This window comes from Cavia porcellus, unplaced genomic scaffold (genome assembly GCF_034190915.1).
Source record: "Cavia porcellus strain 051 isolate PalLab524CR breed Dunkin Hartley unplaced genomic scaffold, mCavPor4.1 scaffold_28, whole genome shotgun sequence".
Taxonomy (NCBI): domain Eukaryota; kingdom Metazoa; phylum Chordata; class Mammalia; order Rodentia; family Caviidae; genus Cavia; species Cavia porcellus.
In genome coordinates this window covers 11,349,351-11,373,633 of record NW_026947511.1, presented here as the reverse complement: position 1 = coordinate 11,373,633, position 24,283 = coordinate 11,349,351, and positions in this window count along the sequence as shown.

Below are 24,283 nucleotides of genomic sequence, written 5' to 3'. Positions count from 1 at the left end.
ACTTCATGCACTAAAAATATGTGCTAATAACAAATTAATTTTGCACAGACATAAGACCCTCTATTTCACAGACAATAGGCCCTCTGGGAAGATGCAAGCCTTAAGGACAAACGTTTTGGGGAGGAAAGAGGTGGGAAAAAAGTGACAGCAGACTGAAAGGAAGCCTGCTCTATACCCTGACATGGAGTGTAGCGGTCACTGAATGGAGAGAGGCCGCTGTGAGATGGTGAAGCCTCAGAAGCAACACATACCCGCTGGTGTGCTCTAAAGGAGAGCTAAGTTTCTATAAGAATGTGCAAACGTGGAAGAGTCACTGGGCTGGGTCTGAGAGTTTCCCCAACTCAGCCCACCCCACTGTAGGAGGCTTGCTGACTCCTGTCACAGAAAACGAATCTTCAGGACATGTCAGAAAGAGAAACAAGCAGGGTGTATTAGCAGAGTTACAAGTTGTAGGTATGCTCAAGACAGCGGAATGGATACTCACAGGAGAGATATGACATATGTCAGGTCTGACCTGAGAGAGAGATCCTCTTAGAAAACATATGGTCCTCCACAATCTATAGGAACCACTCAAGGGCCACGCTGCCTGCAGCAACCCGAACAGATGGCCATAAAGGAAATTTAACACAGAACATACATTCTCCTCAGTGCTAGACTGTCCTGTGTTACCTACATACCTGAAGGGAACATCGTACGAACTTTGACTCGAAACAGTCTATCCAGAGACTTGGGATTTTAACCCCATCCAAAAAATTACCTTCTCCTTGGGTCAGCTCCCGACATCATTCCTGATCTCAGCCTTTCTGAAGTCAAACAGAATAAACCCCACCTTTTGCTCACATAAAGCACCCATTTTCTGGGTGGTCTGTCATATGCCTATTGATGACAGGAGGCACTGCAGTTTGCGAGTGGGTATATTTTACTTTTCTTACAGGCATAAAAAGCCAGAGATAAAAGTACCTACCTGCCCAATCTCCTTTATAATGATAGCAGCCATGCACAGGCATAGGTATTTGGTTGTTTTGTGTTCTGCTTTCAGGAAAGTCCCACTTGCTGCTGTGAGAAATGTGCATTCTGGTGTTTATGGAAGGCCCTGTAGATATGTATTGATTCCATTTCTTCAAACGTTTGGTTCAACTCTGATATTTCCTGGTTGATTTTTTTTTTTTTTTTGGTTTGTTGGATTTATTTGTAACATGAGGTACTGCAGTTCCCTGTTTGAATTAGTGTTTATCTGATGTTTTTATGTCCAGTAGTGTTTGTTTTAAATAAGTGAGCTTTCAACCCGGGGAGCTGATGCCAGGTGAGTTCAGTTCCAGCAAACCAGCACGGGCCAGGGGAGAGGTTAAGACCATCACTCCCAGCAGTTAAGTGCCTGCCCAGCTTCCAGACACACTGGATTAGGCTCCGCAGGTTTTGCAGGCCTAACTCGACCATGTACAGAGACCTTGTTTCAACCTAGGGAGCTGAAGCCTTGCGAGGTGAGTTCCAGTGCATTGGTGGGCCCAGGGAGAGTTTAAAAACATCCCTACTGGCAGTTAAGTGCCCACCCAGCTTCCAGACACCATGGAGTAAGCCCTATAGCTTTTGTAGGCCTGACTAGACCATGCCCAGGGACCTTTGGTTAATCTAGAGAGCTGAGGGAACTTGAGGTGAGTTCCAGTGTGTCTGTGCTAGCCCAGGTAGAGCTTTTGATCATCACCAACATTGGTTATGAGCCTGCCCATCATCTTGGAACACCAGAGGTGGCACGAGATGTCCTGCAGGTCTGCCTGAGTCATATTCAGCGACCTCCATTCAGGCCCATGAGTCGAGGGCGTAGGAGGGGATTTCCAACAAGCCCAAGGGAAGCTTTGAAACTGTATACTCTGTGACGTTTCACTTAGTCCGTGAACAGGTTGATCAAATGGAATGTGGGTAATAAAAAGGTCCACCCAGTCCCAGCCAATTTTAGTAGTGCTTTAAATATTCTTAAGCTTTGAAGACCAAAGTGATTGTTTTTAATTTTAAGAACTGAGTTACTGAACACGCTATATTTGTTTCTAAGTGCTGTTTATTGCTTTATCATTTTAAAGAATTTGTGCAAATTCCATCCATCTCAGTAGTTGCACTTAGCAGACAATCAGAGTATTAGTTAACAATGATGTGTTCCTAAGTATTTTTTCCAAAAATGAATTGTTCCTCAATTCTGCAACCTTGATCAGTCACAGTACATGGCCACTGCTTCCTGTAGCCTAGCCACTACATCCCCAACCAAGCCATATACCCTGCCAAGGACATCATGCCTTGTGGTTCTAGCTTATCACTGGGTTTGATAGGCCTGGTGCCCTACATATCGGGTGTTATGGTTTGATAACTAGTGGTCAACTTAACGCCAGCTGGATTACATCAGCATGCATTGAGAGAAGATGCTCCACCTGAGAAGGGTTGCCAGGATAAATAGGTGGAGAAGAAGAGAAGTGTGGAGAGGGATTGAGGCGTTGTGGAGGCATTGTTAGTTCTCCTACAAGTTGCTGTCTGAGCTGTTGGTTCTCCTGGAGAAGCTTTGGTCTTCACATCGAGCATTGCTTCCTGGCTCTGGAGGGGAAGACATGTGCTGCCTGGTCTCCAGGGTGAACTCGTCACGCTGCTTCCTGGCACGTTCCTGACTGTGCTTGTTATCGGAGGAGTTCGGGGCCTCTGTGTCGCTGAGGACAGCTGTGGTGCCTTTCAGGACAGCCCCGCTCTTTGTTGTGAGTGTGACTTCTCGGCTCCAGCGTAGAACCCTCATCCCACTAGCACAGCTCCTTCATCCTGCTGGCATAGACTTTCTGGCTTCCACCGCTGACCCTTGGGTCTTCTCGGCACGAATCCGTAAAAGAGACTGGCGTGAGTCCTTTTTGTGGGCTCTGGACTTCCAGTTGGACTCGTGGAGGCGTTGTTCTGAGGTCTGGGTTTTTATCTGGACTCATGTGGGACATTGCCATGGGGTTTAGACTCTTGACTAAATAATCTATGTCGTTGGTGTTGCGGATGGATTTCCTGCATTCTCCTGTGTTAACTTCCGGTGACCATTATAAAAATATTATAAACTCCATGTCCTGCTCTGAATTGTTCTCTGTGTACAACCCCTCACTACAACACCGGGTATATGTTTTGTCTGTATTTTATTTTGTCATTGGACTTTCTGAGCACAGTACCTGATGTCCCAGTCCAGGTCCAGGATACATATATTTTCTTCCCCAGCTGCTGCTGATGACAAATCCAATCTTTTGGTTGTGCTGCTTGAACAAACAGCTAGTGCTAGTAGGATCCACCAAAAATCATTTCACAGATGTGAGATAAAGCCATGTCTTGTAAGATGAATCTGTCTGGGGGAACACATTTCAGATAGGGAACTGGCTTGTAAAGAGAGAGAGAGAGTGAGAAAGAGAGAGAGAGAGAGACAGAGACAGAGAGAGACAGAAACAGAATGAGAGAGACAAAGAGAGACGGAGAGACAGAGAAACAGAGAGAGAGAGAGAGAGAGAGAGAGAGAGAGAGAGAGATTGCTAAGGAATATAGAACGGTGAGTGTTTCCCTTTGATGACCTTTGAGAAAAAGAAAGAGCCTTTGAACACTCTGCTTCTGAAGTCAGCATACACTGACTCAAAAATCCGTTTCTGTACATCGACTAGTCCCCAGAGCAATGCTTCTCTTGTTGGGACAGAGACAGCACCTATAATAAATTGGGAAAACTTGTGAACTAAAACACCTGCTTCTGTATGCGTAAGCACCCAAGCTACCTCAAGATAGGAATTTCCACTCCACACTACAGGTGCTGTGATGGTAAACTGAGAAGGACTTTGAAAGTTTCATCTCTTTTGAGTAAAAAGGTTCATTACATCCCTTCAATTTTTGTAATAATTGTTTTGGAACAAAGTAATTCTTTTAGATACAAAATTGAGATAGTACCTTCTTTCAGTCTGGGGAACTGGGCTGCCAGAGGTGAGTTCCTCCACACCAGTGGCAGGGGCCCCAGGAGAGTTTAAGATCATCGCTCCCAATGGTCAAGGAACTGCCTAGCTTCCAGCCACACTACACTGGGCTTTGCAGGTTTCTCAGCCTGGGTGGGCCACACTCAGTGACCTTTCAATCCAGGGAACTGCGCTACCCAAGGTGAGTTCCTGCACACCAGCTCAGCCCTGAGAGAGTTTAAGATCATTGTTCCCAGTGGTCAAGGACTCGGCTAGCTTATACCCACACTAGACTAGGCTTGGGAGGTTTTGTGACCGACTATACCATGCCCAACGACCTATGTCAGTCAGGGGACATGAGGGCACATGAAGTGACTTCCAGCATATTGGTGCTTGCCAAGTGAGAAATTTGGACCATCATCCACAGTGGTTAGGTGACTTCTCAGCAATCTGAAACACTGTAGGTGGCATGGGAGATCCTGTGGGCCTGATTGGACCATGCTCAGCAATGTCCATTCAGTCACAGGAGCCAAGGGCATGGGAGATGATTTCCAACACACATGGGAGATGATTTCCCCCCAGGGGAAGCTTTGGAAGATTACTTGAAACACAGAAATATAGGAAAATGACAAAACGAAAGACCAAAATGTAATCTCAAATCTCTAGCCCAAACCAAGAAAGCCTAGGAGTTGTTAACATAGAAGAAAATAGGTTCCATACATTTGAAATAATACCAACTGAAATAAAGAAGCTACTCTGGGAAGCTTTAAAGGATTTCAAATTAGAAATAATTTCCCAAGATAAACAAGAAATGATAAAAATAATGAAAGAGATGCTGAACACATCTAAAGAAGAAACAGTTAAAAAACTAAGGGAAAAACGACAGAAAGAATCCCTGGATGAGCAATATGAGAAATAAACAGAATACATGAAGCAGATTCAAAGAAATAAACAGGAAAATCTAAAGTTCCATTGAAAGTTGTCAAAATCACCACAACTAAAGTGAAGATAGAATTTAAGACCTTGAAGACAAGATTGCAGCTAGTGAACAGGAAAGGACACATCTTGTAAAAATAACAAGGAATCAGAAAATAACAATTTAACAGCTGAAAGATGATGCAAAGCAAAACAACATAAGATTGATATGAATAACTGAAAAAGAAGGTGACAACACAAATGATATCAAGGCTATTAAAGAAGTAAAGCTGAAAATATCCCAAAGATGAGAATAGACACTGACATATGGATTAGTGAAGCATACAGAATTCCAAAGAGCCATAACCAAAATTAAACTACACCCAGACGTAATAATCACCATCCCAGAAATCCAACCATAAGAGTAGAATATTAAAACCTGTTAGAGAAAAAAGTCAGATCACCTATAAAGGAAAACCTCTCAGAATCACAGAAGACTTTGCATCACAAACAATGAAGTCAAGAAGAATATGGAGTAAAGTATTTCAGATCCTAAAGGAAAATGGTTTGCAAACTAGGTTGATGTACCCTGAAAAACTGACCTTCAAAATGGATGGAGAAATAAGATACATCCATGACAAAGAACAGCTGAAGAACTTCGTGATCACCAAACAAACCCTTCAAAGAATACTGAAAGACAGTGTAGACACTTAGGAAAAAGCCACTAAGCAAGGCAGACAATTACACAGAATGTAAAGATAAAGATGCAATGGCAGAAAGACAACATGTCAACAATAAGTCAATATACAACAGTTATAACCATTAATGTAAATGGTCTCAATTCACCAATTAAAAGAAACAGACAGGAAGAATGGATCAAGAAACAACAGCCAACTATATGCTATCTACAAGAAACCCATCTAACCCAGAAAGAAACTCACAGGACTGAAAATCAAAGGATGGAAAGCAATACTTCATGCAACAGGAACTCCCCGCCAAATCAGTGGTAACTATTCTGTTTGCAGACAATGTGAACTTCAAACCAAGAATGATCCTAAGAGATAAAAAGGTCACTACCTACTAGTTAGAGCAAAACTTCAAGAAGAGATCTCAGTCTTAAATGTATAGGCACCAAATTCCAGAGCTCCCAGTTATACAAAGCAAATATTAACAGAAGTGAAAAATCAAATAAGCAGTAACACAATTATAACAGGACACTTTAACACATCATTCACACTAAGGAATAGATCAACCAGAGAGAAAATCAGCAAAGAAGTAACAGAATTGAATCATACCTGTGAACCAATGGACTTGATAGATATATACAAATGTTCCATCCAACAACATCAGAGAATATACATTGTTCTCAGCAGTACATGGTAAATTTTCTAAAATAGACCATGTTCTAGCCCACAGAATATATTTAAGTAAATGAAAAAGAATTGAAATGATCCCATGCATGTTATTAGATCATACCGCCATGAAACTAGAAATTAATGGTAAAAGAAACTACAAAAACCACACAAACACATGGAAATTGCCTAATATACTCTTGAGCAACCAGTGGGTCACAGGGGAAATTAAAGAAGAAATTAAACAATACCCAGAATCAAATGAAAATACAAATATAACTTACGAGAGTCTGTGAAATGCATTAAAATCGGTCTTCAGAAGAAAATTTGTTGCACTGAGTTCCCACATCAGGAAAACGGAATGAATACAAATAAAGAGCCTGATGCTGCACCTCAATATCTAGAAACCCAAAGCCAAAAAAAAAGTAGCAAATTATAAAAATGAGAGCAGAAGTTAATACAATTAGAGACTAACAAAACAATCCAAAGAATAAGTAAAACTGATAAGCCCCTAGCCGACGTTATTTTTAAAAAGGAAAGAAAAAGCTAAAATTCATGGAATAAGGAGTGAAAAAGGTGAAATCACTACAGACACTATGGAAATACGGAAGATCATCAACACCTATTTCAAAAACTTCTACTCTCATAGGTTTGATAACACAAAAGAAATGGACAGATTCCTAGAAACATATGAAGTACCAAATCTGGGTCAATCAGGTGTAAAACAGCTAAATAACCCATTATCTATTAATGAAATTGAAAATGTAATGAAGTCCTTACCCACAAAGAAGATTCCAGGCCCATAATGTGGAATTCTACAAGCAATACAAAGAAGACTTCAGGCCAATACTTCTCAATGAAATTGAAATGGAAGCAGTTCTTCCTAAGTCATTCCTGGAAGCAACTATTACTCTAGTAACATAACCTGAGAAAGACCCAACTAAAAAAGAAAACTACAGGCTAATGTCCCTAATGAACACAGATGCAAAGTTCCTCAATAAAATATTGGCAAACAGGATGCAACAAATCATCAAGCAATTATACACCATGACCAAGTGAGATTCATCCCAGGCATTCAGGGATGGTTCAACATACATAAATCAATAAATGTAATCCAGCATATCAATAGAGCCAAAAGTAAGAATCACATGATCATTTCTATAGATGTAGAAAAAACTTTTGATAAGATCCAACATTCATTCATGTTAAGAAATGTACAGAAAATTGGAATAGATAATCTTTACCTCAATATGATTAAGCCATCTAAAACAAACCAACAGCCAGAATCATATTAAATGGCAAAAATCGGAAGACCTTTACCTTAAATTCAAGCACAAGGCAAAGATGTTCTGCTTATCATCGCTCCTATTCAACATAGTACTGGAAATACTAGCCAGAGCAATTAGACTAGAGAGAGAAATAAAGAGAGTAAAGATAGGAAGAGAGGAAGTTAAATTATCATTATTTGCAGAGGACATGTTACTCTACATAGAAGATTCCAAAAATTCCATTGAAAGACTCCATTGAAAGATATAATAAATAAATTCAGCAATGTAGCTGGGTACAAATCAATACTCAAAAATCAATAACATTTCTACACACTAACAACAAAACCACTGAGATAGAAATAAGAGAGCCACACCCTTCACACTAGCTTCCACAAAAACAAAATACTTAAGAATTAATTTCATGAAAGAAATATAAGATCTATACAGGGAGAATTATAATACCTTAAAAAAAGAAATCAAAGAGGATCTCTGAAAATAGAAAGACATCCTTGGTTCATGGATAGGAAGAATAAATATAGTGAAAATGACCATTCTTCCAAAACTGTCATACAGATTCACTGCAATCCAATGGAAAATACCACCAATATACCTCATGGATACAGAAAAATCACTCCTAAAATTCATCTGAAACCAGAAGACCTACAATAGCAAAAGCAATTCTAAGCAGCAAAGGCAGGGCATGAAGCATAAGAACCCCTGATTTGAAGTTATACTACAAAGCTACTGAAATAAAGTCAGCGTGGTAATGGAATAAAATCAGATCTGAAGATAATGGAATAGATTAGAAGATACAACCACAACTACCAACACATATAACCACTTTACATTTGATAAAGATTAAACATGTTCACTGGAAGAATGATAGTCTTTTTAATAAAATGTACTGGAAAAAAATGGCTCTCCATATGCGGAAAACTAAAACAAGACCCATGACTATCACCAAGTACTAAACTAAAATATAAATGCATCAAAATCTCAATATTAAAATAGAAACACTAAATCGCTGGAAAATGAATTAGGTAAGAATCTTGAAGACATAGCGGTAGGTAGAAAATTCATGAACAGGAATCAAAGTGCACAGGCAATACTTCCCAGAATCAATGTAAGAAGATAACCCACAAACAGGGAAAAAAATCTAGTGAAATGTCCCTCAGACAATGGACTGTCTAAAACATAAAGATTTTAAAAAATCAGAACCTAGAAATTAAAAAACCTAGTCCAAAAATGGGCATCTGAGATGAATACACAGTTCTCAGATGAAGAAATACAAATCACAAATAAATACATGAAAAATGTTCATCATCATTAGTCATTAGAGAAATGCAAATTAAAACAAAATTGAGATTTCATCTCACTCCTGAAAGAATGGCTGGGATCAAGAAACCTACCAACAAGAAATGCTGGAGAGACTGTAAGGAAAAAGGAAGTCTCCTGCAGTGTTGGTAGGAGTGTAGACTGGTGCAGCCACTGTGGAGGTCAGTCTGGAGATTCCTCAAAAAGCTGGGATTGGAAGTGCCATTCGACCCAGCTATTCCACTTCTAGGCATATTCCCAAAAGATCTGAAAACATCATACCACAGTGATATATGTGCACCCATGTTTATAACAGCACAATTCATAATAGCCAATTGTTGGAAACAATCTACGTGTCCATCAACTGAGGAATGGACCAAAAGTTGTCGTATCTTTATACAAGGGAGTACTACTTAGCTATAAAGAATGATCACATTGAGATATTTTAAATAAATGGATGCAACTTGAGGCCATACACATAAGCGAAATAAATCAAACTCACATGTATAAGTACTGTATAGTCTCCCTGGTGTAAGAAATGGTAAGGGTACATAAGAGTTTATGGTAATCATGATTCCCCGTTACATTCCTTGAAGCCTTATAATGATTTTGTTCATTGGTTGGAATGATTTTATTTTGTTTTGTTTGATTTTATTATCTGTGATGGTATGAACAGCTATTTTGAAGGAAATAAGGCATTATAAAAGCCAGTACTAATTTAATGTTATCTTTCTTTGAAATTCTACCATGTTTTTGTCCTTCTGTTTCCTTTGGTTCTATCATGTTGTATCATTGGATTTTATCATGTGTGCTAGTATTAACAAATATTTTTAGGGACAATGAGATATTATAGGAACCATTGTTTATTTTCTGTTATTTGGTTCTGAATGCCCTGTAATACTTTCATTCTGTTGAATGGTTTGATAACATTTTATTATGTTTGGTACTATTATATTTGAAGGTATGCTCAGCTATTTCAAAGAAAGACATTATAGTAGCTACTGTTATATCAGATTGTCTTGAGGTGAAATACTGTGCTGCTTAAATTGTTCTGTTCTGATCTGCTTTGTTATGTGCTCTTTTGTCTTAATCTCTTTAAAATAAACAAAATTTTACAGTTAAAAAATTGAGACAAAAAAAGGAACAGTGCAAAACTGAAGAATGGATGAGTTCGTAAAGCTAAGGAACATTGAGAAATGGATTTTAATAAGAGATCAACCACGTCTTCAGCTAATTTAAACAAAGAAATAAACCCATTATATTGTATGCATTGTGTTATGTTGCTACAAGTCTATGTAAAAAGAAAGGTCTATAATGACATGTAAAAACTTCCCATATTTAAGATCAGAGCAATTGCATAAACATTTGAGAAAATAAAATGTGGATATTCATTTATTGAATGTTTCAGAGAACAATGTTATTTTTTCCCTACTATTGCAATAACCATTTTATTCTTTCCGGTTGCTTTCCTTTTATCCTACCTGGTAATAGTTATGTATTGCTCCCTAACATGCTGTTGGTTTTCAGTCTAGACCAGTCTCCATTTACTCTTGTCTTGATAACACAAGATACTAACTCGTGTGTTCCCCAGGTGGCCAGGTGTGAAATTTTTTAAGTCAGTTAATGAATAAGCTCCTTTTCCCCCCCAACCATAATGCCACATAATATTTGTGTTAATGCTTCATCTTAGAGATTTCAATGCTCCTTTCCAAATATTATTTCATTTGAGTGTGACAAGCATTAGGAGATAGCCTAAGGTCAGTGACCTGAGGAAATACTTTTATCCCACATTCTCTACAGGGTGAATCTGAGGGTCTGAGAATGACTATCCTTATGTCACTCAAACAACAGGAGACATGGCATTGCTTGTCATAACTAAGTTTTCCTATTGTATTATATATTTCATGTTTGAATGTAATCAGAGTACTTTTCCCCTCGGAAAACTCTCGGGAAAAATCTTTCCTAGTCTAATTTCTGCATATACTGTATCCTCTCCTTTTTCTTCTTCTGCATGTACTGTATCTTCTTCTCCTTCTCCTCTTTTTAGGGTTTTAAAGTTAATTTTATTGGTATACTTTTAACATACATAATGATCACATTCACCATAGGAAATTTTTATTTGTACATAGTGTGTCTTAATTTTTTCCCATTATCCTCTCTTCCCCTCAATCGTCTCCCATGTATAAAACTTTGCTTCTATTGCATTCCTCCAATGTTTTATTGTTTTATTCCCTCCCTTTCCTCCCCACTTGCATTTCTCTTGTTCCCCTCCTCATTTGAATGTTTTCTTCCTACTTTCTTCTATCATCCATTTTGGTCCTTATTTATCTTTCCTGTTTCTCACACAAGAGAAACAATATGATTTTTAAACATGTGTGTCTGATTTATTTCACATAAAATTATATTCCCAAGTTGCACACATTTGTCTAAGAATGGCTTGAGTTTATTCTACTCTTTCTTAGTAGGCATGTGGAATCTGCAGTGAGGAGAATACTCGTGATCCTCATCAGGGAGATGAAAGACATCTCCACAAAGGTACTTCTTGCAGTTCTCAGAGCACTGCATAGATGTATCTGAGTTCATCTGCAACCACTGCATCAACAAGCCAGGCATAAATGTGGGCAGTAGCATGTAGCTCAAGCTTTCTGACACGAATAGTGACCTTATGGAGTAGTTACCATGTGACAATAGACAAGAATCAGAGGCAAGCCCAGATCTGGAGTGGACTGGTCTGACCATTTGGTCAGTACTCAGAGGAGAATATGTTAATTAAGAGTGGATCAAAGCAGACCACTTCAGCAAGGTCAGTGCGCTGACCAAAGTAGTCGTTGGAACTCTAGAGGAACAGTGATTCCCAGGACCCAGAGTGAGGAGGTGGGGCACATGCGCACAGCTTACTACAGTGGTCCCCGTCAGCACATCAGGACACAGTTGTTTCTCTGAACCATGGGGCATGAGGGTTTCTCCTGGACTCTGCTCAGGATTCTCAGTTCAGAGAGGAGAGGTGTGTGCATGGAACAGTGGAAGCAGAAAGGAAAAGAATAGGCAGAGCTTTCAAAAAAGGCATATTCAAAGAAAATTGGGGAGAAAAATATAAACGTCTTTCTTTAGCATGTTTTTCAAATAATCACCATTATCAAAATCATTTTCACCTTGAGGATGTAGAAGAGAAAGTAAAGTCACTGGCTGACTGCTTGATTCAATTATATTTTGTTTTGATTTTGTCCTTGAGGCAGCTGGCTCTACTCGTTACAGGTACATGGATACCCACTGAGACACTGCCTCTATATTTGGAGTAGCGGCTTTGGCTTTGTGTTAGGTAGATGGTTGCTGAGGAGCTGACAATCACTGATGCAGATTGTTAAGGTGAAGTGATACTGTTTCCCGATGTTGACAAGACCTCAGTGATGCTTGTGTGACTCTCATCACTTGAAGTTTCCTGTTTGATGGTTTTGGAGTGGAGCCTAATGTTCTGCACTTCTAACAAGCTCAGAAGACCTCATGATGTGAGTCTATGAATTACAGAAGGACAATGGTCTTGGGATACTGAGGTGACACTGTGCATATGGTTTTCCTCAAAACCACTAAACCCTTTTCTACTTAACCTTATACATAATAAGTATTCCTTAGGCAGTTTTTAATAATTGCATACTTTTGTTACTTGACTATGTAGTGATTTATTGGTTCGTACACCCTTTATTTGAAATTTAAAATATCTCCTGATTTTTGCTATTATAAATTTCACTTATATTTTGAAAAAATAAAACAAAATTTCATGGCAAAATCAGAGAGTAGTAATAGTTAATAAACTGGGCATTATAATTTACCAAGTAGTTATTTAGTGTTCAAACCCTGCAGTGATAAGATTCTTACAAAAAAATAAAGCGTATCTATTGAATTATTTTTGCAAAATTCTCACCAAAAATGACACAGATAATAAAACAAAACTTTCTTTTCCATAAAAATAAACTATGAGTAAAAAGTAGCATATATATTACTTTGGAAGAATGAAATATATAATTTGGAAAAATATTTGAAATTCTCCCTAATTTATGTCTTCTGACTCATCGTTAATGTCTTCTCTATGCTGTCTATCTACCTACCTATTTTCTCATGTAAAAGAAACCATGCTATACGTGACCTTGTGTGTCTGGCTTGTTTCACTTAATATTATGTTCCTAAGTTGATCCATTTATCTATGGCAGGACAGTACTTCATTATAAATATCACACTTTCCTTATCCATTCATCTGTTGATTACAGGACCTAAATTGTGTGTTAGGAATTGGGCTGCTGTAAATGTGGGTGCGCATACGTCCCCGGAAAATGATGCTTTTCCTTCATGTCGGAAGATACCTAAAAGAAAGAAAGCTGGGCCAAACAGTAGCAGAAAATGGCCACTGCTTGTTTCCCTGGCAACATCCAGTTTACTTTAGTTCCTGTTACATCTGTTTCCCAGGAACACCTGCTCACTATGATGTACATTTTAGGCTACCCTACTTCTGTACTTCCTCATTGCAACCCCATAAATAGCTCCCTCGCTGAGCCTTTAGACCTGATAGTTTGAGGAATAAATCTGGATCAGAGCCATGGATATTAAATAAATTTGCCTTCAAAATCTAGGTGACATTTTGGGGTTTCTCTTTGTTGCTACAAAATGGGATTTCTACTTTGAATTTTTTGAGGACTCTAGACACTGACTGCCACAATAGTTGTACTAATGTATGTTCCCACCAGCAGGACACAAACATTTTTTTTCTTTGCATCTTGTTATTAGATTTTTTGCTGACAGCCATTCTTTCTGGGGTAAGAGGGTATCTCATAGTTTTACTATAATGCCTCTTGTATCCTTAAGACGAATTGTCTATCTCTTTAGGTATTATAGAGTTAAACATAACAGTAGAGAACAAGACCAATAAAACCTAAACTTTGTAAGTCTTCCAGCAAAAGAGGATAATAGTCAAACCAGAATGGGCATCATAGTGAATCTTATTGCTTTTATAGTAGTTGCCTATACTCTGATACTTGATACTTTCATACACAGCAGAACAGAGTCTAATCAGTCAAAACAAGATAACGCGGGTATTACAGGACTTCAAGTTGATAGGAAATCAAAAAAGTTACTATAATATATCCTGCTAGATTTTTGATTTTTCCCCTTAGTTTAAAAAAGGTATTTAAAAAATTAAATAATTTTTTAATGAATAAGGGAGAGAATGAGATAAAAGAGGGCATCATAACATAACAATATAGGTTAAAGCATGACACTTTCAGCAACCTAGTGCTTCACCACCAAATAACCCGACTTAATAGTAGTTTCCATAGTGTCTTTTTCTTTGAAATATTTGAATATAACTTCATATGCTATAGCATCAAACATATCAAGACTGTGTAACACCATTCAAGTGGATGAAAGCATTGTATTTAGAACCAGCTAACAGAAAAAATGATCAATGGTTTCTATATTATCTCTTTGCCTATAACAATTTTTGTTTATACTACCACATACGATAAAATCCAGCAAGTTACAACATGATAAAATCAATGGAGACAGAAGAGCCATAGTTTGGTGCGGCTTTAAGACAAGATGGTATTAAATCAGCACTAGCTATTATGATGTCTTATTTTCTTCAAAGTAGCTGTTCATTGCATCACAGGCCATAATATCAAACAGCCCAGAATAAAGCCATTCCAATTAATGAGTGAAAAATTTATAAGGCTTCAAGGCCACATAATGGGGAATCATAACCTTGTACTCTGCTTTTACATCATGTGCTATGTCTATCCTTGGTTTTGACTGACAGCTTTGTTTTATCATGCTTGATTTTATTCTCTTACCAAAAAAATGTAATAAGATCTAAGGGAGCAATAAAGCCCAAAATGTGTAAATTTTGTTGTAATAAAGAGAGGGAAAGAAAAGTGCCCTGAAGGATAACAGCAAGGGTGTCTAGGTGTGTTGCATAGAAGACCATATTAATAGTTTGGATTGGATTACTGAACACAACTGCTTGCAGTCTCACTGTTTGAATGTTCGCTTTGTGTGCTTTGATCCTGTGATCTGAAACACCGTTTCTAAGATGATAGCGAGTAATATATTAACTGGTGATAGCATCCTGTTCTTTGTTTTTTTTTTTTTTGCTTTTCTGTAGTTCTGAATTACTTGTACCCTTACACTGTTTTGTTTTGTTCTGCTTTTTTTTCTTTTTCCTTTTAAATAAAATATTTTTTAAAAATGTAGTTTTACTTTGCATTTCTCTGATGGTCAGTGACGATAAAGCATTTTTCATGTATTTATTGCCTACTGGTATTTTTCTACAGAGAAGTGTCTACCCATTTTGGATGCCCATTATTTGATTGTGTCTTTTTTTCTCTCTCTTTTTCCTTTTTATCGGTACTGTGGATTGAACTCACGACTGCCTGCTTGCAAGGCAGGCGCTTGTGCTGCTGAGCTAAATCCCCAGCCCCCATTGATTGTGTTTCTTACTTTGTGGTGTCTGTTTAAAATTTTTATATATTCTTGATATTAGTCCTTTATCTGTGGAATAGTTGGCCATTTTTTCCCATTCTGTAGCTTGTGATAGACCTCAGTTCACCGTCACAGCACCTATAATGTGGAGTGGAAATTCCTATCTTGAGGTAGCTTGGGTGCTTATGCATACAGAAGCAGGTGTTTTAGTTCTCTGTCGATGAGAGATACATTTTTATTATTTATAAATTACCCAGTCTGTGATACTTTGTTATAGCAGCATGAGTTAACATATCATGTATATGTGATGACACCAAAGCTATTCCTCATCTGTTCCCTCAGCTACACAGGCTCAGGTGCTCAACTGTCTTCTTCAGTGTTCCACTTGGACAAATAATAGGCATTTCTAATATTAAAAAATCTAAAACAAACACTTGATTGAACTATTTATTCTTTCTGGCCAACCATATGTCATCCTTGCTAACACTTTATGCTACAAACAACCTCTGACTTTTATCTTCTCTACCCCGCATCCAATCAATCAGCAAGTATTATCATTGTGAGGTGTACTTCCAAGTAACCTCAAACAAGCCTTCCTAATTTCTATAGCTATAATTATCATGAGAAAAATATATCAGGGTTAGTTTGCAAGTTCAAGAGAAAAGTGATAAAGATATTGAACAGACTCACTTTGCCCTTATTGTGAGCCCAGTCTAGAACATACAGTTTCCAGTTGACTTGAAAACTCATGAAAAATATTATTGTTTTAGATCACTGAGGTTTGGTGCAGTTTTGTCATGTGACAATGTGACAAATGCTACCTAATGCAACCTATAAAACAATTTTAATGTGGGTAAGAATTACTAGGCATAATGTCCTGGGTCTACATTTCCAGAAACATACACTTAAATAAGGATTCACTTGCAATTGATTTATTAAAAATGTTTTCCCAGGACAAACCAGTAAAGGAAATAGAGGGAGTAGGACAAAGTTTGGGAAAAAACTAACTATAGTAGTAGATGCTGTTGATGACTATTACTTAGGGTTCTATCCAAAGAATTTTGCATGGATGAGTCCAAAATTTCCCGTGTAGGCTCCCAGCCTAGACATCTAAAAAGAGCTGATGTTGCCATTTCCAGTTTGAAGATAGTTCAGTGGCAGAATTCCTTTTGCCCTCGAGGATCTCGGTCTTTTCTCTTGAGGCTTTCAGTGGTTTGGAAAGGCTCATTTCATTACAAGGATACTATATAGATTTACTCAAAGTCTATTAATTTCAATCTTGATTGCATGTAAAAGTTACCATCAGAGTGACATGTAAGCCATTGTTTGACCAAATATGAGGATATCGAAGCCTGCCAAGTTGTGACATAAAATTAACCATCACAGTGGCCCCCTAAGAATCAGTGCAAATGGTCTGAGTGGGTAAGTACTGGATGCTAATGACTCATAGCTGGTCTCCATTTAAGCAGTCTTATCTGGTAAAATATGTCTCAATAATTTTTCACAATTTTTGCCACCAACCAATAAGCAGTCACTGAGTGGGACCAAAAGTGCGATGTGATCTTCCAGAGCTCCCTTGTAGAGAGAGGCTAAACCAAATAAAACGGCCTTCTCAGAGAACTTCCCCAATGAATCATTTAAACAAGAATCTCTGAATTAACCTCTGTTTCTAAGAAATCTGCTAAGTAGGATGTCATTTGGGCAAACAGGTGTGGGGATATCTTTTGCCTGATCTTTCAGAGACTGTCTAGAGTACAAATTACATCTCAGATCTCCTCCTCCTCTTAAGGCTGGGGCTTTTATACTTCATTATGAGTCAGCTTCAGCTAAAAGGAGAAGGGAAGCTTATACCTGTCAGCATTTCACCAATTCCTCACTCCAGCACTGAAAAGAAGTGTCAGAGGAATCAAGTGGAGTAAAAGAAAACCAAAAATCAGTGACACAGCACAGAAGCTGTAAAAGGGATTCACAGTGATCCGGCTAGAGCACTGACAGTTTCTATTACCACACTTGCCTCAAATGCATATTCCTAGACTTAGATTCCTCAATCATAAGTCAGGGTTTCTGAGCCAATGGGAGGCATCTTTATTCTTAACAAAGGCCCCAATAAACTCCATATGAGTCCCATCACTGGAAATTATTACTTTGTAGGGCATATGATTTATGGCATCCAATTGCCAGCCAGAAAGCAACATAATTAAAATCCAGTAAAGGCACAGAAATAGAAAAAATGGAAAATTCGTGCCTAAATCATCTGTATTTTCATATTTACCACATCTTATTTTTGCAGTTAGCAATAGACAACAAAGTTTAGAAGACTTTCACAAGTCAGGACTGATCACTGGTCATCAACATCCCGATTAATGAGCTAATCAGTTTTCCACCCATGTGACAATACCTAAGAGAATCAACTTAACAAGGGAGAGATATTTTTGGCTCACAGTTTCAGAGACTGCTGTCTGTGGTCACCTGGTCCTGTTGGTTGTGACCTAAGCTAGCACAGTGCATCACAGTGAGATTGCACATAAGAGATCCAGGCCTATTCACCTCATCACAGCTTGGAAGCAAAGAAAGAGAGGAAGGCTAAGGTCCTAATATCCTCTTTGAAGGCTGATGACCTAGCTTCCCATCACACTGCATCTGCTACAGGCTCTACAATTTATTCGTAACATATGCTAACAAGCAAGCCCTTTACACCTGGGCCTTTGGGAGACATTCAATATCCAAACTATACCCATGGTAAAGGAACTTTGCTAGTATATGAAGAATTAAGCTAAAGCTATATCAAGGTCTCATTCTTTACACCAGTAAAAGAGATGCTGGCTTTTTATTCAAGTCTCTTTATCTAGCCAAGAGCTTTGGTTTTGTTTTGTTTTTTAAAAAAAAAGACAACAGAATTTTGAACCTGGTTCACTTACACTCTTACCACATGCAATTACAATTATGAGTATAAATTTGAGCTCCTTTCCCTGCTTACTTGGTGGAAAAAATTTTACATTCAAAGTGATACAGAATTAAGGAGCTAATTAAGCACATACTACATGAAAGAAGCTATTCATGTATTCACTTCTTGTTTCATTCAGTGCACATTTATTGGGTGAGTGCCTTTTACCAGGTACTACACTGGGACTTAGAAATAAAATAACAGAAGGAAGACGCACAGCCTCTGTCTCCCGAACAGCCTCTGTCTCCCCGGAACAACTCACAAACAGATTAGAAATCAAGTTGTTACATTACAATGTCACCACTTCTGCAACCAGGACACATCCGTGTGGGAGAACCTAGAAGCACTACAAGTCATAAAAGACTTCTTGGAAGACAAGACATCTAAGCTATTATTGGATAATAAGATGATTATTAATTAGATGATGGCAACAGGAGCCTGAGGAAATGCTAATGGGGGAAGAACACAACCAAGAAGATGGTGAGGGAAGACCAGAGCACTGAAGCTTCAAGACAGATTTAAGCAATTTCTTCAGAATTCAGAGAAGCAGCACTGATTTATGCATTCTATGACAAGACGACTGGCTCTTAAAATCTATTAAAAATTGATTTCTTGGCTTGTGATAACAGTCACTCAGTCTTTAAAGAAAACTTCCTTAATGTAACAAGGATTTGATTCTTGCAAACCACATGTCCCTTTAGTGTCCATTTATCCTTAGGAGAAGATGGAGACCATGATGCATTTGTTTCCTGCTGATACTGATTTGTGTGAAGATTACTAACTCTACCACAGAGACCTAGGACTTTAAGGATTATAGGTCTATGACAAGAAGCAGACAAAAGTGAAGCGTATACATTTCAATTTGACAACTGAGAATTTGGATAAGAAAGGAAAAAGTAAGAAGTGAACAATTAGCTATAAGTGATATTGAAAAACAGACTTCCTTTTTCTGGATGGTAATAAAATGATGGGTTCTTAGCTAACACACACTGCATGTCACAAAAAGAGAAAAGATATATTTTACTAAAGGGTTGTTACCAATATGATTAAGAGTGATTAAAACTGAAAGTTAAAGGCAAGCAAAATAAAGTCCAAATTAATGGACATTATATATGTTACAAAGGAAATGAAACAGAATAACTGTGGAGATAAGACTGCTATATTAGAAAATATATCCCAAAATTTTGTAACAAAGGTTAACCCTCAAATAAAAGGTGTTGGGAGGTTAGACCTAATAGGTAGTGCTTAGTTCATAAGGGCAGAACCATCCATGAAATGCTGCTTGTATTATTCAGTTTTCTCATTACTGGGAAAAATTACCCAATGTCCACAGCTTAAAAGAGAATATAATTAGGTTCTCAGATTGGGGTTTCAGTCCACGATCAGATGACTTCCGTACAGCATGATGCAAGGGTTTGGCAGAGGATAGCTGCTCACCCACTGGCAGCCAAGAACCAGACAGAAAAGAATCTAGGAGAAAAATCTGCTCTCAAAGCCATGTTCCCAGAGACATAGTTATTACAACCAGGTCCCACCTCCTAATGGAACATTTAGGTACGAATTTATCAACAGGGCAGTCTTTGAGATCCAATCACCTACTTGAGATCTGATCACTTACTAAGAGATATACTTCTGGGGAATATCCTAGAGGTAAATCATAATATTGCTGCAAAAATGTTTTAGGAATAGATTTAGTCTCCCCCATTTTTCTGCTCTGTGAGGAACAGCATTAATCCCTTCCATAAGATGCAGAACTCAAGATTTCAGTGGAAAAAAGAGACTGAGCCCTCACCAGACACCAAACCTGCCAGTGACCTTGGACTTCCAAGACTCCAGAACTGTGAGGAAATAAATTTATGTTCTTCATAAATTATACACTCTGTGGTAGTACTTTTTTATATAGCAGGACAAATATACTAAGCTCAGCACTCAGTAATTAACAAGAGAATATAAATTGAATGAGAGTTAAAAGTATAAGCCACTGCACATAAGTAAATATTTATTAGGTTTTTAAGGAAAAAAGTTATTAATGCAAATGTATTCATGTTTATAAATTTTACTGATAGGATGGTCTGCTTTTAATTTAAACTAATAATAAAATACATAGCATTCTTTATTGTGAGTTCCATGTAGCAAATTGATGCTCACAGAATACTTTTGTTCATTTTTGCTGAACCTTTGTACCTATTTTCAATCTCTAGTAAGTTTGCAAATGACAAGTGAGCACATTTCTGATATGACCTTTGATATTTTCACTGACATTCAACAAGTAAAAACAAAATGAAAACAATGGAGACATATGTTGGAACTTTATTCATTTATTAATGACATGAGTGACTTCTGTGCTGAATAGGAAAATACTTTCAAATACCTCAAGAATATTTTCTCTATTTGTTATGCTACTCAAGTATAATGGCTGCAGAGATGGCACATCTTTGTGTTTATCTGCATTATTTATGGTTGCTCCATCACTTTCTTAAGTCTAGACAGTCAACAAAATGGTAAATCAAATGCTGATCTGTAGCACTTGATTATCTTCATGGTGTAAATATTCTCACAATAGCCAATTTCAAGCTACCAATTTGACGCAAGTAATATACAAATGCCTAGAGGGAGGAGGGATCACAGACAGCTGCAGAGAGGATGGCTTCTGGGACAAGTGGTCATTTTCTTTTTTTTATTATTTTTTATTTTAAAGAGATTAAGACAAAAGAGGACATAACAAAGCAGATCAGATCAGAACAATGCAAGCAACACAGCATTTTACCACAAGACAACCCATAATTAACAGTAACTACCATAGTGTCTCTTTCTTTGAAATAGTTGAGCACAGCTTCATATACAGTAGTATCAAACACAACAAAACAGTATAAAACCATTCAAGAGAATGAAAGCATTACAGGACTTTCAGAACCAAATAGCAGAGAGGTGGTCGTTTTCTGATGAGAAGATGAAAGCAGGTCACTGCAAGTAGGGAAAGTGAGAGCAAAGACTCAAAATCCCAAAAGTCCAGGTAACGTTTGCCAGAGGGAATGTTGGCGATGGCTGTCGTGAAGACAAAGAAAATGCTGTCTGATTCACTGCTCTATTCTATTCCAGGACCATACTGAGTTCCACAAGAAATCCTTCCTGAATGTACGCACACAGATTGGCTGAAATTTAAAGAGTACAAGGGAATAAACAGGATATGACTATAAACACAAAATAATTTAGGCCAAGTGTGGTGGCACACACCTTAACGCCAGCACTCAGGAAGCCGAGCCTAGAGGATCACTGCAAGCTGGAGGCCAGCCTGGACTACAAGATGAGTACAGGGCCAACCTGAACCCTATAGCAAGAACCTGCCTCAAAAAAACAAAAAAAAGAAAAACTTATTTCAAGATAATTGTTAAAAACTGATAGTGATAAACTATCAAAACATACAATCTCAGTGCCACTGAAAGCTGTTTGGGGAATGCTTAATGTCTGATAACTGTGTGATTTGTTGGTTGGGAAAATATGGTCACCTTTCTGAACTGAGCTGTCTGCTCTCCCAAGATCACAAAGCTGCCCTTGTATCCTAAGCTGGGCTAGCCCATATATGAAATCTGGGCAGAATTCACATAAATGAACTTTCAATTTCTTCTTGTTCACTGAGGTAATACGTGACTCTTCATTTAAAAGAGAGTCCTGAATCCTAATAATCATTTTTTCAGTGATTCTTCAAGCAGCACACCTTGCTTAGATGATGATATGGTGATTAAATAATATAGACAACGAGTGAGAAGTCATTTAAAATTTCCACTGAGCTACCTTAGGTTGGTTCACCCCACTACACAAATTGGGCCAAAAATGACTTCGTTTTGTAACAGAAAATGCCCCCTCCCAGCCAGTAGACCTCAGTTTCTTAGATGCCCCAGGAATAGCCCCTGTTCCAGTTCTGGTTGCTTCTATGTCTTGGCAATGGCTGTTCACTGGGATGTGTAGATGGTCACTATGATGATGAACACTGGATAATGTAATAAAACAATTATAATAATTAATATAAACCAATCCTCAATTGACAAGCCATTTCTGCCTCTGTACTTCTGCTTGGTGATCCCATACAAGTCCCAGACCACCAGAAATCAGGGCCTGACATTCTGGGAATGACCTTGATCAGTGCCCATCGACATAAATAAATTTGCCTCTAAATCCTGGGTGTCATTTCAGTGTTTTTGTTTGCTGCTATAATTGGAGTCAACAGTATAAACATGAGCAGATATTCAGAGCATTCTGCACATATCTGCTGCTTGATTCTAGTTCAGGACATTTTCACTACAATGTCTGAGAAAAAGGCAGGGAAAAGTCTCCCTCATAACCTTTAATGAATAAAGTCCAGCCTTAGCAAACTGCATTTTTACAATTCCAGGTATATGTCAACATCAGCTTTTTGTGTTATAAAATGGGGCACATTTGTTTCTAAGAGTGCTTCAACCACCAAAAAAGCAGTAAGAGGATTTGTGTTCTAGTTGTGACTCAGCCACCAAAATAGCTTATCAGTCCCTGAACTTCTCCAAAACTCTTTCCAAAGAAAGAAATACCATGAGCATTTCTTCGGGTGCAGTTTATAATTTGCAGCTGTTACGGTTTAAGCAAATCTGGGTGAAGAAGAAAATAATGTTAAAAGGTTGAAATACCTTTCTTAAGAATAGTAATTGAATTGAATGCCCTCTTGGGTCAGATAAGGAGTCAAGAAAAATCTGCCAAGAACACAGCTCACCTCCTTCAGGAGGAAGAAGTAACAGATGTAGCTGTGATGCATTCAGGGAAGTGCTGTCAGTCCTGCCTTTTGCTGGAATAAGAGGGACTCAAGCCAGCCTCTCCTTTTGCTGTGTGAGAAGTACTAAGACTAAGTACTCAGCCTACTAAGTCCTAAGAGTATTCAGCAACTTTGGCAAAATGGAGAATCCCTTTGAAGGCCATACTATTCTGCAACCCAGAGAAATCCCCTGGAGAAGCTTCTATTACATTTACCTTTGTGCCTCCTGGTACCTTAACTCAGTTTTAAGGCTCTGACAAGAAGCTGGTCAGTTCCCTTTTCTTAAAGCAGCTGCTTAAGTCCACATCCCTAAATACTTCCTGTATGAGAATCTTACACTCACACACGTACATCAGTGCCAGGTGTCACACAACCAAGGACATCCCCTGAGCTGCTGGGAATACTGAAAGGATTCGAATTAGACAACACTAAACCTGCTTGCTCTGCCTAACTGTTCCTTCCCACATAAACCACAACCAAAGCCCTTGCCCACAATTTCCCTCTCTCCTTCTCACTCTGGACTTCATGAAGATTTGAGGGGACATCTTGACACAAACTGTAACATTCACCCAATGAACTGGTTACAAGAGGCATGCAGCATAGATGTGGCTGAAATAAGGGTGCTTTCTCTGAATACTAGAGAGCTACACAAAGTATAATATGGAGAAACGTATTCGGACAACCCTTTGCCAAAAGAACGGGTTCCCTCTGTGCTGCAACTTGTGCTCCTGAACTTTCCTGATGGATTAAAATAAGATGCTGTCCAGCTGAAACAACACTCTTACTAGTTTTTTCTCTGTTTCTTCTTGCTAACTTTATCCTCTTTTTCGAAGAGCACCCCCTGAATGAATTACCTAAGTGGGGTACAATGCACAGGTCTGCAATCATAGCTAATCAAGAGGCTGTTGTACCCAGTGCTTGTACCTTGGCTAGTTCTCCATTCTGCCGTGGTTAACCCCCCAGCACTGCAAAAATAATTTGTTTGAAATTCAGTTAAAACTAAGTAAAATGGACTTAAATTCTTATTTCAAGCTCTGGTTCTTGAAATATGACCAAAGAACAAGGATTAAGGTCACTTGTCTATGTGAGACATTTTTTTCTTATATAATACTCACAGCAACTCTCTAAGTCACATAGACCAGTTTAATACACAAGAAAACTGAAGGTCAGAAAACGTACGAGATTTACCAAAGTAATAAAGAGAAAAAAGTAATAAAACTAGTGTCTGTGTTCTCATATCATGCCTCACTTCATTATTTAAGATGAGTTTTAGTAACACACCTGTATGTTGCAAACCCTTTTTTGTGTCT